At 39.9% G+C, this 22,330-nt stretch overlaps 1 pseudogene; it reads right to left on the bottom strand.

The window, feature by feature from the left end:
- LOC149257515 (uncharacterized) overlaps window positions 1-21,967 on the bottom strand; it is a 79,426-nt pseudogene extending 57,459 nt beyond the window's left edge.
- Window positions 21,968-22,330: the final 363 nt, after the last annotated feature.

Raw genomic sequence — 22,330 nt, 5'->3', positions numbered from 1 at the left:
TCATCATTCTTCAATTCATCCCTTGCTTCGTTTATCCAATCTAGTTGGATAATAGAAACGGCGCAAAGTAATGCTTCAACATCCTCATCCTTTCTTGAGAGTGCATCGGCCACAACATTTTGCTTCCCTTTTTTTTAGATGATTTCAAAGTCAAAACCCAACATCTTTGTGACCCATTTTTGTTGTTCTTCTGAAGATAATCTTTGTTCTAAAAATTATTTAATACTATCATGATCCTTTTTTACCTTGAAGTGTCTTCCCAATAGGTAGGGTCACCATTTCTTATGTGCATGTAGTATTTCCAACATTTCCTTCTCAGAATTAGCTTTGTGTAAATACTTTCCTTCGATTGGATGACTTTCGAAAGAAAAGGTCTTTCTTCTTGCATTAAAACATCACCAATTCCATTTCTTGAGGCATCACATTCCACAATAAAGGTTTTTGTGAAGTCCGACGTATCTAAGACCGGTGCTTGGCACATTTCCTCTTTAATATTTTCAAATTCCTTTGTTGCTTTTGGAGTCCATGAAAATTAATCTTTCTTCAATAATGTTGTTATAGGTGTTGCTATTCTCCCATAATTCTTAACAAATTTGTGATGATAACCTATCAACCCGAGAAGTCCCGCAGATGCTTTATGGATGTGGGGATTTTCCATTCCTTAATGGCTTTAATTTTGCTAGGGTCTACCTTAACACCTTCATGAGATACAATATGACCCAGATATTCCACCTCTTGTACTCCAAATAAACATTTGGAGCTTTTTGCATATAATTGTTTCTCCTCCAATAGTTTGAGCACCTAGTCAACATGTTGAACACAATCCTTCCAAGACTTATTGTATATTAGTATATCATCAAAAAACACTAACACAAATTTTCTAAGGAAGGGTTTGAAAATGGAATTCATCAAACCTTGTAATGTAGAAGGTGCATTGGTAAGGCCAAAAGGCATGACCAAAAATTCATAATGACCCTCATGTGTTCTAAATGATGTTTTTAGAATGTCTTCAGTCTTCATTCTGATTTGATGATATCTTGAATGAAGATCCAACTTGGTGAAGTTAACTGATCCATGTAATTCATCCAATAATTCATCAATTATAGGAATGGAAATTTATCTTTTATAGTGAGCGTTTTGAGCTCCCTATATTCCAGACAGATGCGCCATGATCCATCCTTCTTGTGCACCAATACTACTGGAGAAGAGAAAGAACTTTGACTAGGTTTAATTATACCAGCCTCTAGCATTTCTGCAACCATACATTCAATTTCACTCTTTTGGGCATAGGGATATCTGTAAGGCTTGATGTTTGGAGGAACACTTCCTGGAATCAAATGAATATCATGATCAGATCACGCATAGGTGGGAGGCCTTTGGGAGTCTCAAATACCTTGGAATTATTTTCCAAGCCTTTTTAGAGATCTAGAAAAATTGATGATTTCGATGTGGGAACCTCTAGTGAACATAATTGTGAAATTACACCTCTTTGTTCTTCCTTTAGAAGATTTTTCATGATGTTAGAGTTGGTTATATTTCCCAATTTCCCTATGATACCCCTTAATTCAACTTCCTTTCCTTCTGAAAAAAGTCATGAAAAATTCTTGAAACTTAAAAGCTATCGTACCAAAAGATTGTATCCATTGGACTCCTAGTACAACATCAGTACCACCCATTGGAATGGAAAGCATTGGGCTATTCAATACATATTCTCCCATGGATAGCTCGATATTATGGCACTTTCCAGAGAAATTTATGGTTCCTCCACTTTCAACCATCACTTGACACTCTGGTACTAGATATAAGAAGCAATTCAATTCCTTGGCTATCTTATAATGAATAAAATTATGGGTACTACTCGAATCAATCAACACTATCACCTTTTTCTTCTTGATATGTCCTTCTGTCTTGATAGTTTGAAGAGTGGTAATTCTGACCAATGCATTACAAGATATGGTCGGATTCATTTATTCTTTCTCTAGGGTGTGTTCCTGGTGTATATCCTCTTCTTTTGACATTTCTTGTTCCTTTTCTTCCTCCTCTTCACATTCTATGTAAAATAATTTCTTCTCAGAACACTTATGATTTTTAGTGTATTTGCTATCACAACTGTAACAAAGCCCTTTTTTTCTCTTTTTTCTTCCAGTTTTTACGGTGTCAACCTTATAGGTTGTGGAAGGCTAGGGGCAACAAAACTTCCATATTTATAGTTGTGAGAGGTAGGCTTCCTTACTGCCATAATTTTTCTTTCCATTTTTCTTTCTAACTTGAATGCCTTCTCCAATGAATCAGGTTCCAAAAGGCAAACCTCATGTTGGATGTCATCAGTTAAATTCCCTATGAACACATCAATCCTATGATCCTCTGGAATATCTTTTACCCTTATATTCAATTTTTGGAGGTCCTCAATGTGCTCCATAATTGAACACTTTTGTTTGAGATATTTATCAATTGACTAAAAAAGGTGTTGCTTTTTGTATCCTCATAATGTGCTATCATTTCTTCTGTAAAAATTTCCCAAGTGACAATTTGTTTACGAGAGAAAAGCCATTGATACCATACAAACTAATTGGGTTCCAAATATAAAGTTGCAATGTGTACCTTTTGTGTGTTTTGCACATTATGGAGATCGAAATATTGCTCCATCTGTAGTATCCATGTTATAGGATGCTTGCCATCAAAATTCCTCATATCGATATTTGGAACATGGTGGGTCTTCTATCCAATTTTAGAGTCTATGAAGTCATGAGTAACCTTTCTTTTTTTCTCATTATGAATTTCCTCTACTACCTTTTCGCCATAAGGAAGCATTTCTTATAACAAATTTTCCGAACCTCATTTCAAACCTTCCATGTATTTTTTTAAATCTTAAATGTTTACTTCTGAACCATCCATCTTATCTTCCATGTCATCCATCTTAGCTTCCATGCCTTTCTTTAAACCATCCATCTTAGCTTCTGTTAATTTTTGTGAGATTGAATTTTGATGCACTTGGTCTCCTAATTTTGATATATCATGTTGCATTTCTTCCTCTAGTCATGCTAGAGCTTTCAAGTTGCTTACTAGGTGTTTCCATTTTCTTTCTATGGGGCATCAATTAATGATAATTATGCTTCACTATGCCTTTTGAGTTCCTTCAAACTAATTTTTCCAACCAAACTTATGCAAACTTTTAAAAAAACTACACACCTTTTCGATTTGCAGGAGCTCTATATTAAATATGTTATATCGCTATAATTTCGGATCTTCAAGGTCTGAAATTTCATCCTGTAGTAGCCCTCTAAGTCCTCTTTCCAACACCAGAAGTCTGATCAAGATTGGATTCTCCAAGGAAGAGTTATGTCAAATATCCCACGATGATCTGATTATAGAATAGTTCAGTAGAGCGCAATTGTACAAAGTTCCACGTGTCATTGTTTCAACCTTCGAACCTGGAAACGATGCCTAGAAAACTAAATCTGTCTGTTTTATGGACCTTTTTACGAAATTCCAATCTGATGCACAGAGAGAATGTTATGATGATTTTCCTCGAGTCACTTGTTTGGGATATAATTCAGGAGCCTTCAAAAACCATAAGTTCCTTGGATCATATCACCAAAAATATAGCGAGACAAGCTCTGAAATTTGGATCTGAGGGTCATCAAGATTTCGGCTCAAATTGGGTTTTTTTTCTGCTTCTGAAACATCATATAAAAAATGTTACAGAGAAAATTCCACGATGACCTGTTTGGAGTAGCGAAACCCTAGAATCAAAAGCTTTGATACCAAATGTTATGCAACCAGCTCACAAAATAGAAGAAAAGATAGATCAACGGCTTCAAAATCAGCCTCTTCAAGGGGGAAACCTCCTTTACATTAAACAAATGAGAAATTCTTGGATGATACAAATGAAAAAACCTCCTTTCTATATATAGGAGTCTAAAGGGGCACAATATAATCAAATCTGACATAACAATAATAATATAAGGGTACAACAATAACAATAGTGGACTTCTATGGGGCACAATAATATCAATATGGGGACAATAGGTTCACAACAATAAAAATAAGGGCTACAATTATAATAGTAATGGAGGAATCACTAGTATTATAGGGACCTAACAACTTCAGTTTGGAAATAAATTCCAGAACAAAAGTGGGTACCTAGGTTTATCCACACACTAGAAACGATTCATATGAATTGGTATCTTGAAACAAAACTACGACATGGAACTAAAAACTGGAAATATTTGATTGAAGGGTTCACACTAACATTCATTTTTGACGATGATTGCCCATCTATAGACTTGTCTCTTCAGGTAATCAGAGCATTGATTTTTGAGAATAAATCTCCATTAACATGGTAGCATGATTGGATTGCACATTTACAAAATGCATTGGAATCTTATAATATCACCATCGAAGAAGATGAAGATCCACGAAATATTGATATACAAGAATCAAAAAGACATCGCGAAGTTGTTGGAATAGAACCAGAAATACTGAATATAATGTGGCCAGTAAAAACAAAAAAATTGAATATTAGGACAGAGGAAGGCTCGAAGTTCGTGACGATTGGAGACTATTAGGACACATATAGAGTTCGTAAAATCACAGAGCTACTACATGAATACCAAGAGATATTCCCTAAAAAATTTTCAGAAATGAAGGGCATATTAGGGGACCTAGGAGTTATGAGGATCCCTCTAAAACCTGGCGTGAAGCCTATGAAGAAAAAACCCTATAGGTTGAATCTGAAATACAAGGAAAAGGTGAAGGAAGAATTAGACAAAATGCTAGCAGCATGTATCATCAAGCCTGTCGAAGAGTCTGAATGGGTAAGTCCCATGATATTTCAAGAAAAGAAGATTAATGGAGAGATCATAATTTGTGTTGACTTGAGGAAACTAAATGATGCGTATGTCCATGAATCCTCCCCTACACCATTTACAGATGAAGTATTGGACAATATAGGAGGTCACGAGGCCTATTCTTTCACAGATGGCTTTTTGAGTTACCATCAGATTAGAATTGCACCAGAAGATAGACATGAGACAACTTTTGCAACATATTGGGGCTCATTTCAGTACACGGTGATGCCTTTTAGCTTGAATAATACACCTATCATATTTTTTAGAGTTGTAGTCGCAAAATTTAAGGAGTACATACACAAATTCTTGGAAGTTTACTTTGATAGATAATATTTGGGCTATTAAAGAATCATATTATGAGCTTAAGGCTTATGTTGGATACATGTAGGAAGCAACAGATTTCACTAAACTTGAAGAAATGTATATTTTGTGTGCCTTGTAGCATACAATTAGGGAATATTGAGTGTAAATAGGGTTTGCTAGTGGATCCCACAAAGATAGCAGTCATTGTGAACTTGCCAGCACTGAAGACAGTGAGACAACTACGCATGACACTTGGACACACTGGCTATTATAGAAAGTTTATAAAGGGGTACGCGCAAATATCTATGCCAACGAAAAGTTATTGAAGAAAGATGTCACTTTTAAATGGGACAAAGAATGTCAAAAGAGTCTGGATATACTGAAGGAGAATAGGGTAACTACGTCGATCTTAGTTTTTCGAAATTGGAATAAGGAATTTCATGTACATGTTGATGCATCTTGCATAGCACTGGGTATAGTGCTGGCACAACCAAGAGCAGATGAAGTTGATTGCCCCATAGCTTTTGCAAGGAGAAATTTCCCAAGGCAGAAAATAAATATACTACAATAGAAAGAGAAGGTTTAGTTATGGTTTATTGTTGGGCATGGAATCCCCCTACAACAGGTTTTGGGGCTCAAAGCCCAAGTTTTGGTCAATGGTTTTGTAAGACTCCGCAATTTGTGGACGCGGAGCATGAAGTAGAGGTTAAGTCATAGGGCTATCCGCCCTAAAGTAATGTAATGTGATGTAAAGTCATGTCAGCCTACCCATGGTCCGCGGACCATGGGATTGTATAAATAGAGTGAGGCTCTAAGTTAAAAAGATAGTAGAAGAGACAGCAGTGAAGGAACGGTTCGAGCTTAGAGTAGGATTCTAAGTGTATTGGGTCATAGTAGTAGGAAGAGGCTCTGTAGCTTTGCGCAGAGGCCTAGTAGAGTTCGCAGCTGAGTGCGCAGGGCAGTGTCGACTCTGTAAGTAGGATTGAAGAATAATAAAGAGAAGTTGATTCTTATTTCTGTGTATTTGTTGTGCATTATCTTCTTTATTTTTGTATTAGTTTATGTATCACGCGCACTGATATGATTTTTGAATATGTTGTATATAACCATAAAACTTACACGCACAAGCTAAGTAATTAGTTAATTAGCAAGGAACTTGGGTATTATACGGGTCGCACCCCGAGTAGGGCTGCGTGGAAACAACAGCATGGGTTGCGAAGGACTAACAAGTGCACGTAGCGATGGGTCAAACCGCGAACTTCCAGAAGCCCATCAGACATCCCCAGGGTTCGGAAACTTGGTTCTAGCACCCTCCCATACTACTTTCGGTGAGACCTCAATCCGCGCTCCGCGAAATATTGCCGAAAGGGCTAGTAGTACTAGGATTTGCTTGGATAATTCAACTTTGAACCTGGGTTGGGCCCATACAAGCCATTAAATGGTTCTGTTGCCTGGACTGGGATCTACATAAAGGATGTCTGATGTCATCTCACTGGAGTCCTATGAAGAAAGAAATTGAAGAGTCGTTGGACAAGAATATTCACGAGTTCGCGGCGCAGGAAAACAAAAATCCATGAGTATCTAAGGAATAGTGGTTGGAGCACTACTTATACATAAAAATCCACGAAATTTTCTTTGCATCCTTCCCTTCTGAGATGTATGAGTGGATCGCGAAGTTAGAAGATAGTCAGGGAAGGTGTAGGATCGACAAACCAATAGTGTGGACTTCGGAATTAGTGCGTAGACTAGAAGCATCAGAAGATAATATAGCGCGAGCTACAGACCAGTAACTCGACCGAATAATAGAAGGATTTATCACTGAGTTCGAGGTAGACACGATTATCAGCTACAGTGAGGCAGAGCGACATTTTCTCAAGGGACCACGAGCTAAGTATATTAAATCTTTGAACACTTGGATTAAGATTCTATTGTGTGAAAAGCGAGTTATGCGAATAAATTAATGTTTGGGACTACACGAAGTGGGAAGATCTACAGAAGTGAAAGTAGTAAGGAGTTGGAAAATAGTCCTTTAATTTCACCCTCGCGGGAAAGCAAGGAGGAGCTCGTGAAAGTTTCTCCGAGAAAAGCGTGGTCAATTTGATAAGACAAAGAATTTCGCGCTTACCACCTCCACCCACACCGCCACCATTTTCACCCCCCTCACCTCCATCTCCACCCACTCCACCTCCACCACCACCACATTTCAGTATGGCAAGTACGATCAAATTGTCGGTGTTCAGAGGAGTAGGAAATGAAGATCCGGACCAATTCTGGTTCGTGGTAAGAGCAATATGGGAAGCACAGGACATCGTGGATGATAATATTAAAAAGTCTATGTTGTTGAGTGTGCTACAGGATTGCACATTAACATGGTATATAAATCATTCTAATGACCACCCGAATGCAGGAATTGCAGAGATCCAGACCACACTGAACAGGGAATTTAGCAGGCCAAAATCAGAGACACAATCAATCATCAGGTTTAAGGAGATCGCGATGCTCTTGGGCGAGACCCCCTAGGATTTGGACCAAAGGTTGAAGAGTATGATCCGCGAAGCCAATATGACGTTAACAGATGCACAACATCGCGCATGGTTTGTGGCCTCACTTACGCCACACTTAAGGATGGTGTTGTCACAGCAAAAACTTTCCACCCAGGCTGAAGCATTGGAGATGGCAATGAGATTGCATGATACCCCTATACAAGACCCTGTGTTGGGAGTCCAACAAATCCATGTGCAACTGTAGAATCTGTGTTTGGAGATGCAAAGTTTGAAACAAGACAGGACAAATCAGTCGAGTTGCGCGAGGAAGTATGGTGCATAAAATGCAAAGGCCAAGGGCACGATAAGGACCATTGTCTAGTGTTCATGAACTACTTGGCCGGGGAAAGACCAATGCTGTTAAGACTGAAGGCACAGGCAGGGCCGAGCGTGGTGTCTGTATTATGGTTCGCGATCTACCAGATAGGAGGAAAACACACCACAGATAATTTTCATCTGCTACAGAAGTATATGTAGACGTCCCAACAATTGTTTTGTGATCTCTGCAGGTCAGTAGGCCATGGCGAACGCACCTGTCGAATCTATGAACTAATGATGGGTCGGACTCCTACCTACAAGGTGTAGGCCAAAACATGAGCCCTTGGCCAAAATGCAGGGATGGTGCGTGCTGGGTTTTAGGGGCGCAGTCGAGGTCGAGGTGGAATGGGACCAGGAAGGGGTCACAACCAGATAATTTGTTATAATTGCGGAGGGCCAGGGCATTACCCACGATTGTACGAACCCGAACATGATATTATGTTGGTACTATAATCAATTTGATCGTGAGGTAGAAGATTGCCCTTCCCTAACAACAAAGATGCACGAAAAGGGGGTACTCCAGCCCCCTCCAACCCAGAATTTATAAATGATGAGATCTGAACCACACGAAGAAGACCCAAATGTAAACATGATGGTCAGGAGCGGTATGGCCATGAGAGATAATAAAGGGAAGCAGCCAAAAGACAACACATGGGTTCTAAAGGATCCCACAAAGGAACCCAAGTTTGACTTAGAATGCGCAAAGGAGACATTCATGGAACCTAAGAAGAGCTTCATGGGGGCCTCCACTTCAACTTGTAGTAAGGATCAACTAGAACCAGGGATGGATCCTTCAATTCTCACTACCTTTCTGGAGACATGCATGAAACTGTTGTGCGACAAAAAGGTAGTCAAAGGACTACAAGAAATTATCACTAGGTGTGCGGGGTTAGGAGAACCGCGCGTGGTTCAGGAACTTGGAAAGCATGAATTGTGCACAAGAAGGGAGACGAGGTTGATTGCGCAATTAGGCAAGTACGAAATGGATGAGGTAATCCTGGATCTGGGTTCGAACGTGAATGTACTACCAAAGAAAACATGGGAATGCATGGGCAGACCTGCGTTACAATGGTCCCCTATTCAGTTATGAATGGTGAACCAACAAAATATTTTACCCATGGGAAGATTGCAAGGGGTGACATTCGATATTGAAGGCGCGAGCGCGCAGGCAGATTTTGATGTGATAGAGATTTTCGATCACAGTAATTCCTATCCCATGCTACTAGGAATAGACTGGGCTACTGATATGAACGGAGTCATAAATCTAAAGAAGCGCAAAATGACCTTTGAGAAAAAGTCACTACATTTAGCTATACCGCTAGATCCAGCTGAAGGAGTGTGATACACTGGACCGGTGCACGACAACGATAGTGATGATGATCTCGACTGTATCTACAAGACAACTGCACAAGGAGAGGATTGGGTGAATCCGACTGTAGATGGAAGGATTTTGTGGGAGCAAGAAATCTCCTGCACTTTGGCTTCAGACGAAGAGATAGAGCGATTGCAGAATCAGTTGCACGAAGTAACAACACTAAAATCTAATATGATGATCAGGTCATTGTGTTGCATGAAAACAGACACAAGGGAGCTGCTGACATATGATGGATTAACATTGGTGGATGAATTTTTGAGCAAATTTGAAAGCACAGTCCTAGAACAGCAGCGGCTCGGTGCGCTGAGCGGGCACTACGCGCAACACCTGCACGATGGTGGGGCTCGGATCAAGGAACTTTTGAGGACTGATGTGGATGCAGAAGGATGATGTGCCTACATTTTTGAAAACCCAGCTCCGAATGAAAGCCAATCAGCAGGGGTAGAACAACTCAAGCACCCACCTTTTGCAATGGGTACAGACATATGTTGTACAGTCCGCACAAGCGCACACCACCCCCATCCTAGAGAATCATAACAAACCACAACGGCAAGAAAGGTGATGCACACTACCAATTCTCCATGACAAGGCATTCGATAGAGTGTGTAGAGCACTAAACAAGGTTCACTAGGTGAGACGAACTGATTGGGACCTATGCGTGCTGGCGATTCGATGGGCTTATAGGACCATGTGCAAAAACCTGAGTGTGGAAATGATTCCAAAGGTGCGAAACAGAGTAGGAACCGAAATTTCTGAAGGGAATACCAAAAGGAATCCACACATAATAACTCCCACAGTTATGGCAGTGCACGAAGACCAGGACGAAGGAATCACACATCTACGCAAGGATGACCATATAAAGATTAAGGAAGCCATTCAACAATGGAACCTTAGACTTCGCGAACTCGAAGAAGACCAAGTACAATTGAGGAAGAAAAGCATTTTGATGGACACTAAGATCAGAGGCTGGAAAACGAGATCATGCAAGCATGTCTCGCTGATAAACCAAGGATGACAAGGCAAGATACAGGTGATCGTACCACTACATTAGAATAATGTCTCCACGAATTTATGACTCTGTTGCCATGGCTACAAGCACACCTCACCAAATGTAGTAACCAAGAGAGCACACTACATACGGTAGAACACACAGCGTCGGCGGTCGCGCAAAAAATTAAGAAGTCTTCGTGGGCTATGCTGGAAGGCAATTTGAAGTCTTGCATAGGTGGTGTGACCACCTGACTAGCCGTAAAGAGCACAGTCTCAGCACTCTAGATAGTTGAAAGAGAGCGTGGGACTCTAAAAAAGTCCATTTTGGGGTTGCGTGGTGAGGGAGGTGCACACAGAAACAACATGACACAAGGATTGCGCCCACGCATGGGGGGATGTGCTCCTGCATGGGTAGACTGGGAAGTAACTACTGGCATCACTATTCATGATGAGCTGTCCAATTTAAGTCAAAAGGGAGTGGGTGGCGGGCAACTAAGACACGAATTAAAAGCTAGATTTGGGACGATCTGCCGCCAAGAATGCATTAATGACTCAGAAGTGGAGGAATGGTTGAATTAGAATTCAAAAGATGCTATAAAACTCCAAGGGTTAGCCACGATACAACACTTGTTCAATTGAGATTTGAGCTATTACGAAGAGCAGAGAGTGTTGAGAGCCAAGCGATATTTGAGCCCCCAAGTTCGTGAACAACCACAAACAGTTCAAACAAGATGACAACTACCAGGAGAGGTGTGGGTTTTGCAGAGAGTACCATCGAGGAAGCCGCACAAAATCCTATGGTGTAGGTTGGGGATGCACTGGAAATTCAAAAATCGCCTTAGACGCTGAGGCCTAAGAAGGATAAACAGGTAGTGGGGCCAGTCCACATGTCCCTGTGAAATTTGTGGTTTGGTAAACTTTCCATGGAAGAAAAGGGCAAGGTTGTCACCATTGAGATAGATGATGAGGAGGAGGACCTACAGGCTCTCGTAGATGAGATAGAGGCGGATGAAGAAATGGAAGAAGACATCTAGCCAGTGTGCACTACAGCAAAATTGCCCAAGTACGTTCCTCTGCGGAAAGGGAAAGCTAAGGTACCCAAGGATTTGGATGCCACTAAGAGCACACTCCAAACCCCACTCCTCCCAGATGGAATTTTGTTTGAGGGCTCGGCCCTGGGCCGCGTGCCCACAATGAAATTTGAATACTGGGACCTCGTGGACAGTGAGAAGTTCCCACATTTAGAGACTGAGAACCTCATGAAACAAAGCAAGGAGGGGTCAGTTACAATGCTAGAGTCGCAAAAATGGCTGCACAATGTGCAGAAGGCTAGACTAGTCCACCTACTATGGATTCCACACTTTCACCGCGCACCTATCACGATCTTCGTCATCAGGCAGCTACTTTTCCTGGTGCACAATGGGTACTTATGGCTGGAGGAGCCTATTCCCATCACGGAAGAGCTTATACACAGGATTTCCTAGCTTCCCTGTTGTTAGAACCCTACATTGTACCTTTTTTCTCACATATTTTGCTATCATTCCACCCTTTTTCAATCCATATTTAAAGTCTATGTTATTAATTTAATCCATTTTCCAAAGGTATATAACATTTCTTCTCATTACTATATGTTTAATTTGTTTTACATATAATTTTACATTACTTTCATAATTAACCACTGATCGGAAATATATAGTTGCTGAAACAATCTAAAGACCGTGGATTTATCATTGTGGTCTATGTTGCTGAAATAGTTAGAACAGTGCGCAAATCTCATTGCTGAAACATCCTATGATTTGCATTTCAGATTTGGTAGCAACAAGAAGAGATCATCGAAGGAGTTGTTACACTAGCTGTAACAACTACATTCAAAGTCAGCATTGTCACAACCATTGTAACAACATTTTGCTAATGGAAGAACCAATTATCATATTTTAGCATATCGGGTTAAGAATAGGATTTATAATGTAATCAAATGTATAAGATGTCTCCTATTTAAATAGAGGAGACATCAGCATTAGCGGGAGACTACGGGAAGGTCTAGTTGAAAGTAAAGGAACTTGAATATTTTTATAATATGATACATTGACAGATGAATAAAATACTGTTTTGAGCACTCCTCCTTAGTTCCTTTTTCTCGGGAATCTTGTGAGAAGGAAAGGGCCCACCTCCCTCACAAGATTCACCCATTAATTTATGTGGTGTGTTAAGTGTTATTTCTTCATTCATGCCTTGTTAAACTCTATTTGCTGAAATTACTTATGCGTTATTGGAACTCTGTATTCATTGGTAAGACTCTGTTTCTATTTGATTATTGCATTGCTTTCATAAATCCATTCATAGGTAATCAATGATTATTCTAATTGGTAATCTGGTTTACAGAGTGAGTTTGTGAAGCATGGTAACCAGAAATAGGTGCTGAAGATTCCTGCTTGGGGAATAGGGTCTTGTTCTCTGTTATATCACAATTAGTCTTTTCTTTTGCAGATTGATTTCTTTTCCTAGATTTTTCTTTCTAATGTAATCCAGGATTCTTTTGACAATTGTTTGAAATAGAGAGATTTTTCCTGCTGTAACTCAGAGTACAACTTCAGTTTGTTTAAAGCAAGGTGTGATTATTATAATTGTTACTACAACTTTTCATTGCTTTTGGGATTGAGCATAAACAATGTGTGATTGCCTTTGAAACAAACAGATTTCCCTGGGTTGACAATTTATGTAGCACTTGGTTGTTTAAATTAATAAGCAATTAAAGTGACCAACATTTTGGAGCCATTGCCGAGGAAGGGAATTGTAGATTTCAAAAGCATTGATGTTTTCCTTTAAGATGTGCAGAATGCATGAAAGGATGCAGATCCCCAAGAAAACTATCCCTACAGGTGGCAAGGGCAAAGGAAAAGGAGGAAGAAAGACCTTTATTTACAAGATCATATCAAAAGTTGAAACTTCTCAGAGGCTAAGCTCTCGAAAGCCAAAGCCTCAGCTCTCCCTTCAAACAAACTATGAAACAGAGGAAGCTGTAAGCCCTGAAATAGTTTAGGAGCCAGTAGAAGACATTGAGGAACCAGTCGAAGACATTGAGGAACTAGTGGAAGACATTGAGGAGCCAACGGAAAACATTGAAGACAGAGCAAGTGCAGTAGGAGAACAAGAAATGGAAGGGAACAATGAAGGATTTTTTGGTGGAGGACAGGTAGATCCTTTAGGAGAAGGAAAAGATGAGAATTCTCTCTCTACCTTGGGATTCCCTATTGGTAATCTTCCCAGAGGAGAAACTCCCATGAAGAATATTCCACTTTCGGCCTTACCTAACTTCCATGGATTATCTTCTGAAGATCCTGATGAGTTTCTTTTTGAGTTTGATATATTATGCAGAAGCTATGATTACATTACTAATGCTTAAAAACTAAATCTATTTCCAGCAACACTAAAAGGAAATGCACTAAGATGGTTCATGAGTCTGGGAGGCCATGCAATCGCAACATGGGAACAGATGAAACAGAATTTTCTACTCAAATATCAAGACTACTATTGGACGAGAGAAAAAAGAGAGGAACTATTTCAGATGGTACAAAAGGAGGATGAAAATATGGAGGACTTTGTGGAAAGGCTACAATATAATTTGCAGAGATCCAATCATCCCGATGTAAGTAAAGATATTCTTAAAACAATATTATTGAAAAGGGTGAGGGATGATTGTCTAGACATGCTAAATATGCTTGGTAAGGGGGACATATCTAAAGAATCATATGATGAAATTGTTAACCTCTGTTAAATATGTTCAAGAGAAGTTGCAAGGAATAGATCAAATAGCAGGGATAATACATATTCAAGAGTTCAAAAATCAGCCAGCGAAGGAGCAACAAGAGCTGAAATAGGTATTTTACTTGAGGAATTTAAAACTAAAATGTTAAGTTATTTTGCTTCACAGGTTGACACCTTGCAGGTTAACAAGAAACAAGTAGAAGCAGAAGCTGCTTTGGCTGTCTTTTGTCCCAAATGCAAAGATAAACACCCACTAAGGGAATGCCCATTGGACAAAGTGCCAATTTGCACCCTTTGTGAGAAGGATCATGAAACACAAAAATGCCCTTATTTACCAGGAATAAAAGAAGCATTGCAACCAACCGAAGAGGAAGCTAAAGCAGTCTATCTGTTGACACAGAGAAGGCAATGGCAACCACGAGGACAAGGTATGAACTCTAATATGCCATTTATGTCTTCTAATCGTTGGAACAATTATCCTTCTTTTAATCAAGAAAACTACCCTCCCTTTAACCAGTTGCAATACCCGCCCTTCAATCAAATGAATTACCCACTCATGCAACAAAAAAACCCTACCACCAAACAATGTGGACTCCTTGGCCTCCATAACAACAATCTTACTTTAACCAATGGAATCCAAACTAGAGGGGTCAACAACTCCCGTTTCCAAATCAATTTCCTCAGTTTCAGCAACCACTCCCTCTACCATCAAGTGCTCCACCAAATAATCAAATGATGAGACCCCAACTACCAGTAAAACCAAACCCTAACCCCAATAATAAAGTTGTGCAAGTTATTGATATTCAAAACCAGCCTATACTTCTTGTTTTCCCTGTGTAATGTAATGATATTCATTTACGATCTGGGAAAATAGTCGAACCCATTATTGATGATGTTACCTCTTCTTATTCTGATAAAAAAGAGAGAGAAAAATGATTCACGTAAGGAGGTACAACCACCCTCTAATAAGGGTGCTGAAACAACAGAACCACCATTCCCTGAGCATTTAACATTGACTAAAACACCTGAGCCACCTGCTTTCAATTTTTTATGGGAATTACAGAATCTTTATGTTAAAATTCCACTTTTACAAGCAATAAGAGATGTACCAATTTATGCCAGAAGTATGAGAGATATTTGTATTAAAAAACCCGGTAGGAAAGCTAAAGATCCCCTTACAGTTCCTGTTATGGGTGATATATCTGCCTTAATGTCCGGTAAAGCCCCTCCTATTAAATATGGTGATCCCGACCATCCTACTGTTACAATACAAATTGGAAAAACAATCATTCCACGAGTTCTGGTAGATTTAGGTGCTGTTATAAATATTATGACTCTTGAAACTTCACAACTATTACAGCTAAAGAATGTAATCAGAGAGACACCAACCATTCTAGAGTTAGCTGACCATTCTACAATCAAACTGGAAGGAGTCATTGAAGACCTAATCATCTCAATTCAATCTTGGAATTACTCAGCTGACTTTGTGGTATTACAGGCTAAAACAAAGTTGGGGGGACATCCTCTAATTCTGGGAAGGCCTTGTTTGGCCACAGCCGATGCCTTTATTAGCGGTAGATCTGGTTCAATGACAATTTCTAATGGATATGAAAACAAGCAGCTTACTCTCTACCCTCATGCCACACCCATGATTAATAATGATAATTCGGTATTGTTGGACTATGATGATAATGCTACTCAACCTATTTTGACTATCAAACAAGCTCTAAGCCTTAAATATACCACTAAGGATGAAGTAATTAATAATTTTATTTGTTAACACTCCTTGGTGACTTCTGAAACACATAATCAGTTGTCTGCGATTTTGAAATCTGATACCTAGGAAAAGCTTAAATATGAAGATCTACCTCAAACATCAACTACCATCTCCTCTAAAAGCATAACAGTAGAAATTGAACCTGGCAAGACATTGAACATAAACCCCAACTTGACAGATGCTGAAACACAACAACTAATGAAGTTACTTCTTGAAAATAAGGAAGCATTCGCATGGGACTATACAGATATGAAGGGAATCTCTCCTGAATTATGTACTCATCGCATCTATATCAAGGAGGGTTTTCGACCAATCTGTCAACCCCAACGACGAATGAATCCTAATTTAAGGGAAATTGTCAAAGAGGAACTTCAAAAATTGCTTAATGCAGGGTTTATATATCCCATATATGACAGTGAATGGGTTTCTCCATTGGTAATAGTCCCTAAGAAAAACGGGAAATGGAGAGTGTGTGTAGATTATAGAGCCTTAAATAAAGCCACTCAAAAGGATCACTTTCCCTTGCCATTCATTGATCAGGTGTTAGATAGTTTTTCAAGGAAGAAATTATTCTCCTTTTTAGATGGGTTTAGTGGGTATAATCAAATCAAAATTGCACCCCAAGACCAAGATAAGACCACTTTTACTAGTCCCTGGGGAACTTTTGCCTATAGATTTCTCACATTTGGACTATGTAATGCACCAGCAACCTTTCAAAGAGCAGTTATAGGAATCTCCTCTGATATGCTTAATGAATCTATGGAAATATATATGGATGACTTTACCCCTTATGGTGTGTCTTTTTAGGATGCAATACAAAACCTGGAGAAAGTACTTAAACATTGTGTACAAGCTCACCTTTACTTAAGTCCTAAAAAATGTCATATGATGATGAATGAAGGAATTGTACTTGGACACTTTATTTCATTTCAAGGAATTCAGGTAGATCCATCCAAAATATAAGTAATTCAGAACCTTCCTATTCCTAGAACACAAACTGATGTGAGAATTTTTTTAGGACATGCAGGATACTACAGAAGATTTATCAAAAAAAATTCCAAAATAGCTTCTCCTTTGTTTGTGTTACTTATGAAAAATGTTGAATTCAAGTGGACTAATCTTTGCCAGGAAGCATTTGTTGAACTCAAGCATCAGTTATCTACAGCTCCTATTTTAAGGGGACCTGATTGGGCACTTCCCTTCCATATATCCTCTGATGCTTTGGATACTGCAATTGGAGCTATCTTGGGACAAGAGGAAAACCATCTTCCTTATGCTATCTACTTCATTAGTAAGAATATGACTCCTGTTGAGCTTAATTACACAGTTACTAAAAAGGAATTTTTAGCAGTCATTTATGCCATTAATAAATTTTGACATTACATTATTAGTTACTCTACTTTTTTCCATACTGACCACTTGGCTATTAAGTATTTAATGAACAAATTTGTCACAAATTCTCGAGTCACCAGGTGGTTATTTTTATTACAAGAGTTTGATATTATAATTGTAGATCGACCAAGTAAAGAAAATGTAGTTGTTGATTTCCTTTCTCGGTTAAAAGCTGATGATAATTTCCAGTAGATGATTCCTTTCCTAATGAATACTTAGTTGCAGTATCTACTCACTCACCTTGGTATGCAGACCTTGCCAATTATCTGGTTGCAGGGAAGTTACCATCACACCTATCACATCAAGAGAAAAGAAAGATCATTCAACAAAGTGCTAGGTATAGTTGGATAAGTGGGTGTCTTTTCTACACAAGACTTGATCATGAAATCCGAAGATGCATTAGAGAAGATGAGATTTATGATATACTGAAAGTTTGTCATGATGGCCCTTGTGGGGGGCATTTTGCTGATAAGAGAACGACACAAAAAATTCTCAGGATGGGTTATTATTGGCCCTCACTCTTCAAGGATACAAAGAAATATGTTCGGGTTTGAGATAGCTGTCAGAGAATGGGTCAACCTAATCATAGAGATGAAATGCCATTGAATCCCTAGGTAATACTTAAACCATTTGAAAGATGGGCCTTAGACTTTGTCGGGCCCATTAATCCTCCATCCAATCAAAGAGTTTACATATTGGTTTGCACAGATTATGAGTAAATGGGTGGAAGCTAAAGCACTCCTAAGAGCTAATGAAGAAGCCATTTTAGCTTTCCTATTTGAAGAAATCTTTGTTAGATTTGGAGTGCCTAGAGAGCTAGTTACAGATGGAGGACCTCCTTTCAATTCTCATGGTTTTAAAACCACCCTTCAAAAATGTCATATTCATCATAGAATGACTACACCATGCCACCCCCAAGCCAATGGATAGGTGGAGAGTAAAAACAAAGTTATAGAAGAATTCTAGCAAAAAAAGTGAAGGAAAACATGAAGGATTGGTTTCAAAGGCTCCCTGAAGCATTATGGGCTTACAGATATACCTGAAGAAATACTACAAGATTTTCTCCCTATGAATTGGTTTATGGTAAAAGTGTTGTTTTTCCTGTGGAATTTGAAGTTAAAACCTTAAGAACTGGTTTAGCTGTTAATCTTGATTTGACTAATGCTTAGACAGCCAGGTTGCAGCAGCTTCGGGAATTGGATGAAAAGAGGTTATATGCCATTTATCAAACAACTATGATCAAACAACAAAGAACAAAATGGCATGATAAAATCATCAAGCATAAGTAGTTCCAAAAAAGTAATTGGACTTTATTGTATGATTCTTGGTTTGAAAATTTTCAAGGGAAACTATGTACAAGATGGTTGGGACCTTATGAAATAGATATTGTTTTTCCCAATGGAACAGTAAGGCTCCTAACAATTGATGACTCTAGAAAACTGTTATTAGTAAATGGTCATTGGCTCCATCTGTACCAGTGACCCATTTCCAAAGAGAATTTTAAGGCCACTTGCATGGTAGATTCACATTATCTCTTTTTGGGGGAGCCTTCTACCCCTCATTGCATTTAATTTTTCAGCATTGTATTGTTAGCCTTAGATTAGATTTATTAACTAATAATCCCTATCAAGGGCTGGCATGTTACAATTGATTATTTTGGAGATTCTAGAAAAGGCTTATTGGAAAGGACAATCCTACTACAAGAAAATCCAAGCTTCATCTTGTGATGCATTGTTCATCTCATCTCAATCCATCCATAGTTCATTCCCCATTCTCCAGTAACATTTCCATCATTAATTCCCCTCATTTATTTTCCTCGTTTTTCCCATCACTCTTCAGCAACATTTTCCCTATTTTTCCCATTGCTGAAACAATGCTCTTTAGCAACATTTTCCCTATTTTTCCCATTGTTGAAACATCACTCTTCAGCAACATTTTCCCCTATTTTCTCATTGCTGAAATAGCACTCTTCAGCAAAATTTTTCCCTATTTTTCCCATTCCTAGAACAGTACTCTTCAGCAACATTTTTCCTATCTTTCACGTTGCTGAAACACCACCCTTTACCCACTTTCCCATTGTTGAAACACCATTTCTTTTCAAAGGCATCACCATATAGCACTTTCCATCATATAAATCACTTTCCTCCATTATTATGCTAATTATGTCCTTTCACTGCCTTCTCCTATGATTATACAGACCTCTAATATAATCTCCCTCATGTTTCAAAAGCTTCTTCCATGACTATTGTTGATCTATTATGAATGAGCACTATATTTTTCGAAATATGAATTAAAGGTAAACATGAGGTATGTAAATATTATGTGTAAATACAATTAAACTATGGTTAAATGAGAAGATTACGTTCATCATTACCACAATCCCCGTACATTTAAAGTCATTATTTCAGCCATAGTTGGGGGGAATACCAAAACTATACGCCATCATTTCATAGCAAGCCAATTACCATCATTTTTCTTACCCATTATCCCGTCTTATTACCTCGCCTCTTCGTTGTTACTCCATGTTCTCATTCGCAAAATTTACTCTGTTCGAAGTGCGGTAACTTGGTTTTTGACTGTGCATTTTACCAAAGCTGGTTAACTATGGGAGGACCTGCTATTCGACACGAGCCCGACTCGATAGCTCTACTTGAATTATATCCAGAGGAATATCATATTTTTTAGCAGGTAGGATGGATAGGATATTTTCAGAGGCTTCAGGAATTTGATCCACAATAGGTCCTTGAATTTGCACGAAATCTATAGGAAGATCATTCTACTGTCCAGGGAGTTCGAATTCCAGTCTCAGAGGGTGACATAGCACAGGTTTCAGGTCTGCCGATCACTGGCACTCGATGGTTTAGTCACAAGCATATTATTTTGAATGCACAACAGGATTTTCTTCTGCTAGGAGAACAAGTCAAGCCCAAAGGTCGGGGTGTCCGACTTCATAGCAGCACCCCACAGAGATAGTCGGCAAAAGCATAGATTGGCATTGTCAAAGGCCATGAAGAAGAAGTACCAATTGGAAAAGAAGAAGAGGGGCTACACAATCATTAGCATTAAAGATAAAGGGGTGCACATAGCCACCCAACTCCTAGCTAGGAAGGTGATGAGAAAATGTCGCGGAGACGAGGTACCAACACTGGTAATTGCACTGGCAGAATAATGCGCGGAGGGGGTCCAATTCAACTGGGCCAAGTTCCTCTATGAAAATTCCTAATTAACTACAAGGAAGCTCAATAGTATGGCAAGAACTTCCACTACGCATGGTTGCTATTGTCTATTTTATTGGTTACAGGGGAACTGCCTGAGGACAGTCAGTTCCCTCATATTGAACAGGACTTACCAGAGGATGCAAAATATGCATCGCTCTGGGCTACGAAGGACGCCACGTGGATATGTGAGACTAATATCTTCTGGGTGCTCATGGAGGAGAGCATCCAGATGTGAATTAATAGGAGGTCGTGCCTACCCCCCATAGTGTACAACAGTCTGCGGAGCTTTGCAGACTTCAAGGCGGATATGCACAATGTGTATATCAAGGCGCATAAAGATCCAGTGCAGAACTGAACCAAGCTTCCTTTCATCGCAATTCATGATGCCATCTTCTTCGTGCTCAAATCATGGCCTCCCGAGTGGCATGCCCCGAATATGGCAGAGCATGATAGAACAACAACACAAAAGAAAAAGGATTCCACCAAGCTGTGTATCAACAAGTTGGCCGAGCATAAGCGCAACAAATAGTTGGCCGCAAAGGTAAGGGCTTCCTATGAGGCATCGAAGGCAGCCGTAGAGCAGGCAAAGGCCACGACACAAGCAGTAGGGGCCACCAAGACACAGGAGGAAGGGGGCCCGAAATTATCCACAGGACAAGGAGCAGAGGACACAACAAAAGGTGCAGACCTAAGCACAACATCTACACAGCTGAAATGGCCACACATTATGGAAAGATCAAGCCCACGAAAGAAGGCCAAGGCTTCCAAACTGGACATCAAACCAATTACATTGATAGAGGGTGACCTCTACAACATCGGCGACACAGTTCGCGAGGTCACCAGGGAAGTGCTCCAAGAAGCTATGACGGAGCAATACAATGTGTTGGGGGCCGTAAGGGCGTAGCTGTAGGAACTTTAGGTGTGGCCCCCACAGGAAGGAACAATAGTTGACTACGGTGTCACAGGTACATCAGCAGCAAAGCAGCTGATGCGCACAAAAATGGCCAACACCAAAGTGCTGCCGGAAGGAGCGCTAACAGCGGAGAGCGAGGAGGACAGAGCCGCGGTGGGTCGGATCAAGGGACTTGGCCTAAATTTGGCTACCCTTCTGCAAGACACATTGTACTAGTTGCAGGATGGCATAACAACAGAGTTATGCGCCCGAGAAGGCCGCATGATCCAAGTATTGAGTGAGCAAAAGATCAACATTGAACAACTCATCCTACAGCCTGACGAGCTAGTGTTGCAGAATCAACAAATCGAGAAAATAGTAGATGAAGCATGCCGGCATGTTCCAGAATTATCCATTGCCACAGGCCTACCAACTGAGATGTGGATCCACTATCAGGCAAGTGGAATCCAAAGCGCACGGGAGGAAACAACATGAGTGCAGCTAGAGCTGAACCTTCAAATTTCTGACTTACAGATGAAGGCATAGCCTTCCACTCCTCCAGAAGTTAAAGAACAATGTGTTAACATGATTCAGACAGGATATGCAGAAATTGGAAGGGCGGTGTAGGAGTGCACCGGTATATTGAACCAAGCATTCGATGTCCTCACATCCTTCCAAGAGGACCCCAATATACAATGCCTAGAAACAGAGGCATGCGAACTGTAGTAGCAGTATGAAAGTGTCAGGGGAATAGAGCAGACAATCGTCCTCACCCAACGGCTAGCTAAGATGCAGCAGGCACGGGTACTGAAGGAGCAGGTGGATGTTGCAAGGCAGAAAGAGGCCCTTCTCAAAGAATACTTCCAGCCATGGATTGATGAGGCCTTCACCATTACGGCCGAGATTG

The sequence above is a fragment of the Pinus tabuliformis genome, chromosome 6 (assembly GCF_031772625.1).
Source record: "Pinus tabuliformis cultivar Carrire ecotype Pingquan chromosome 6, CPIR1, whole genome shotgun sequence".
Taxonomy (NCBI): domain Eukaryota; kingdom Viridiplantae; phylum Streptophyta; class Pinopsida; order Pinales; family Pinaceae; genus Pinus; species Pinus tabuliformis.
Note: the sequence above shows the minus strand (reverse complement) of the source record. Positions and strands in the feature narration are given on the sequence as shown.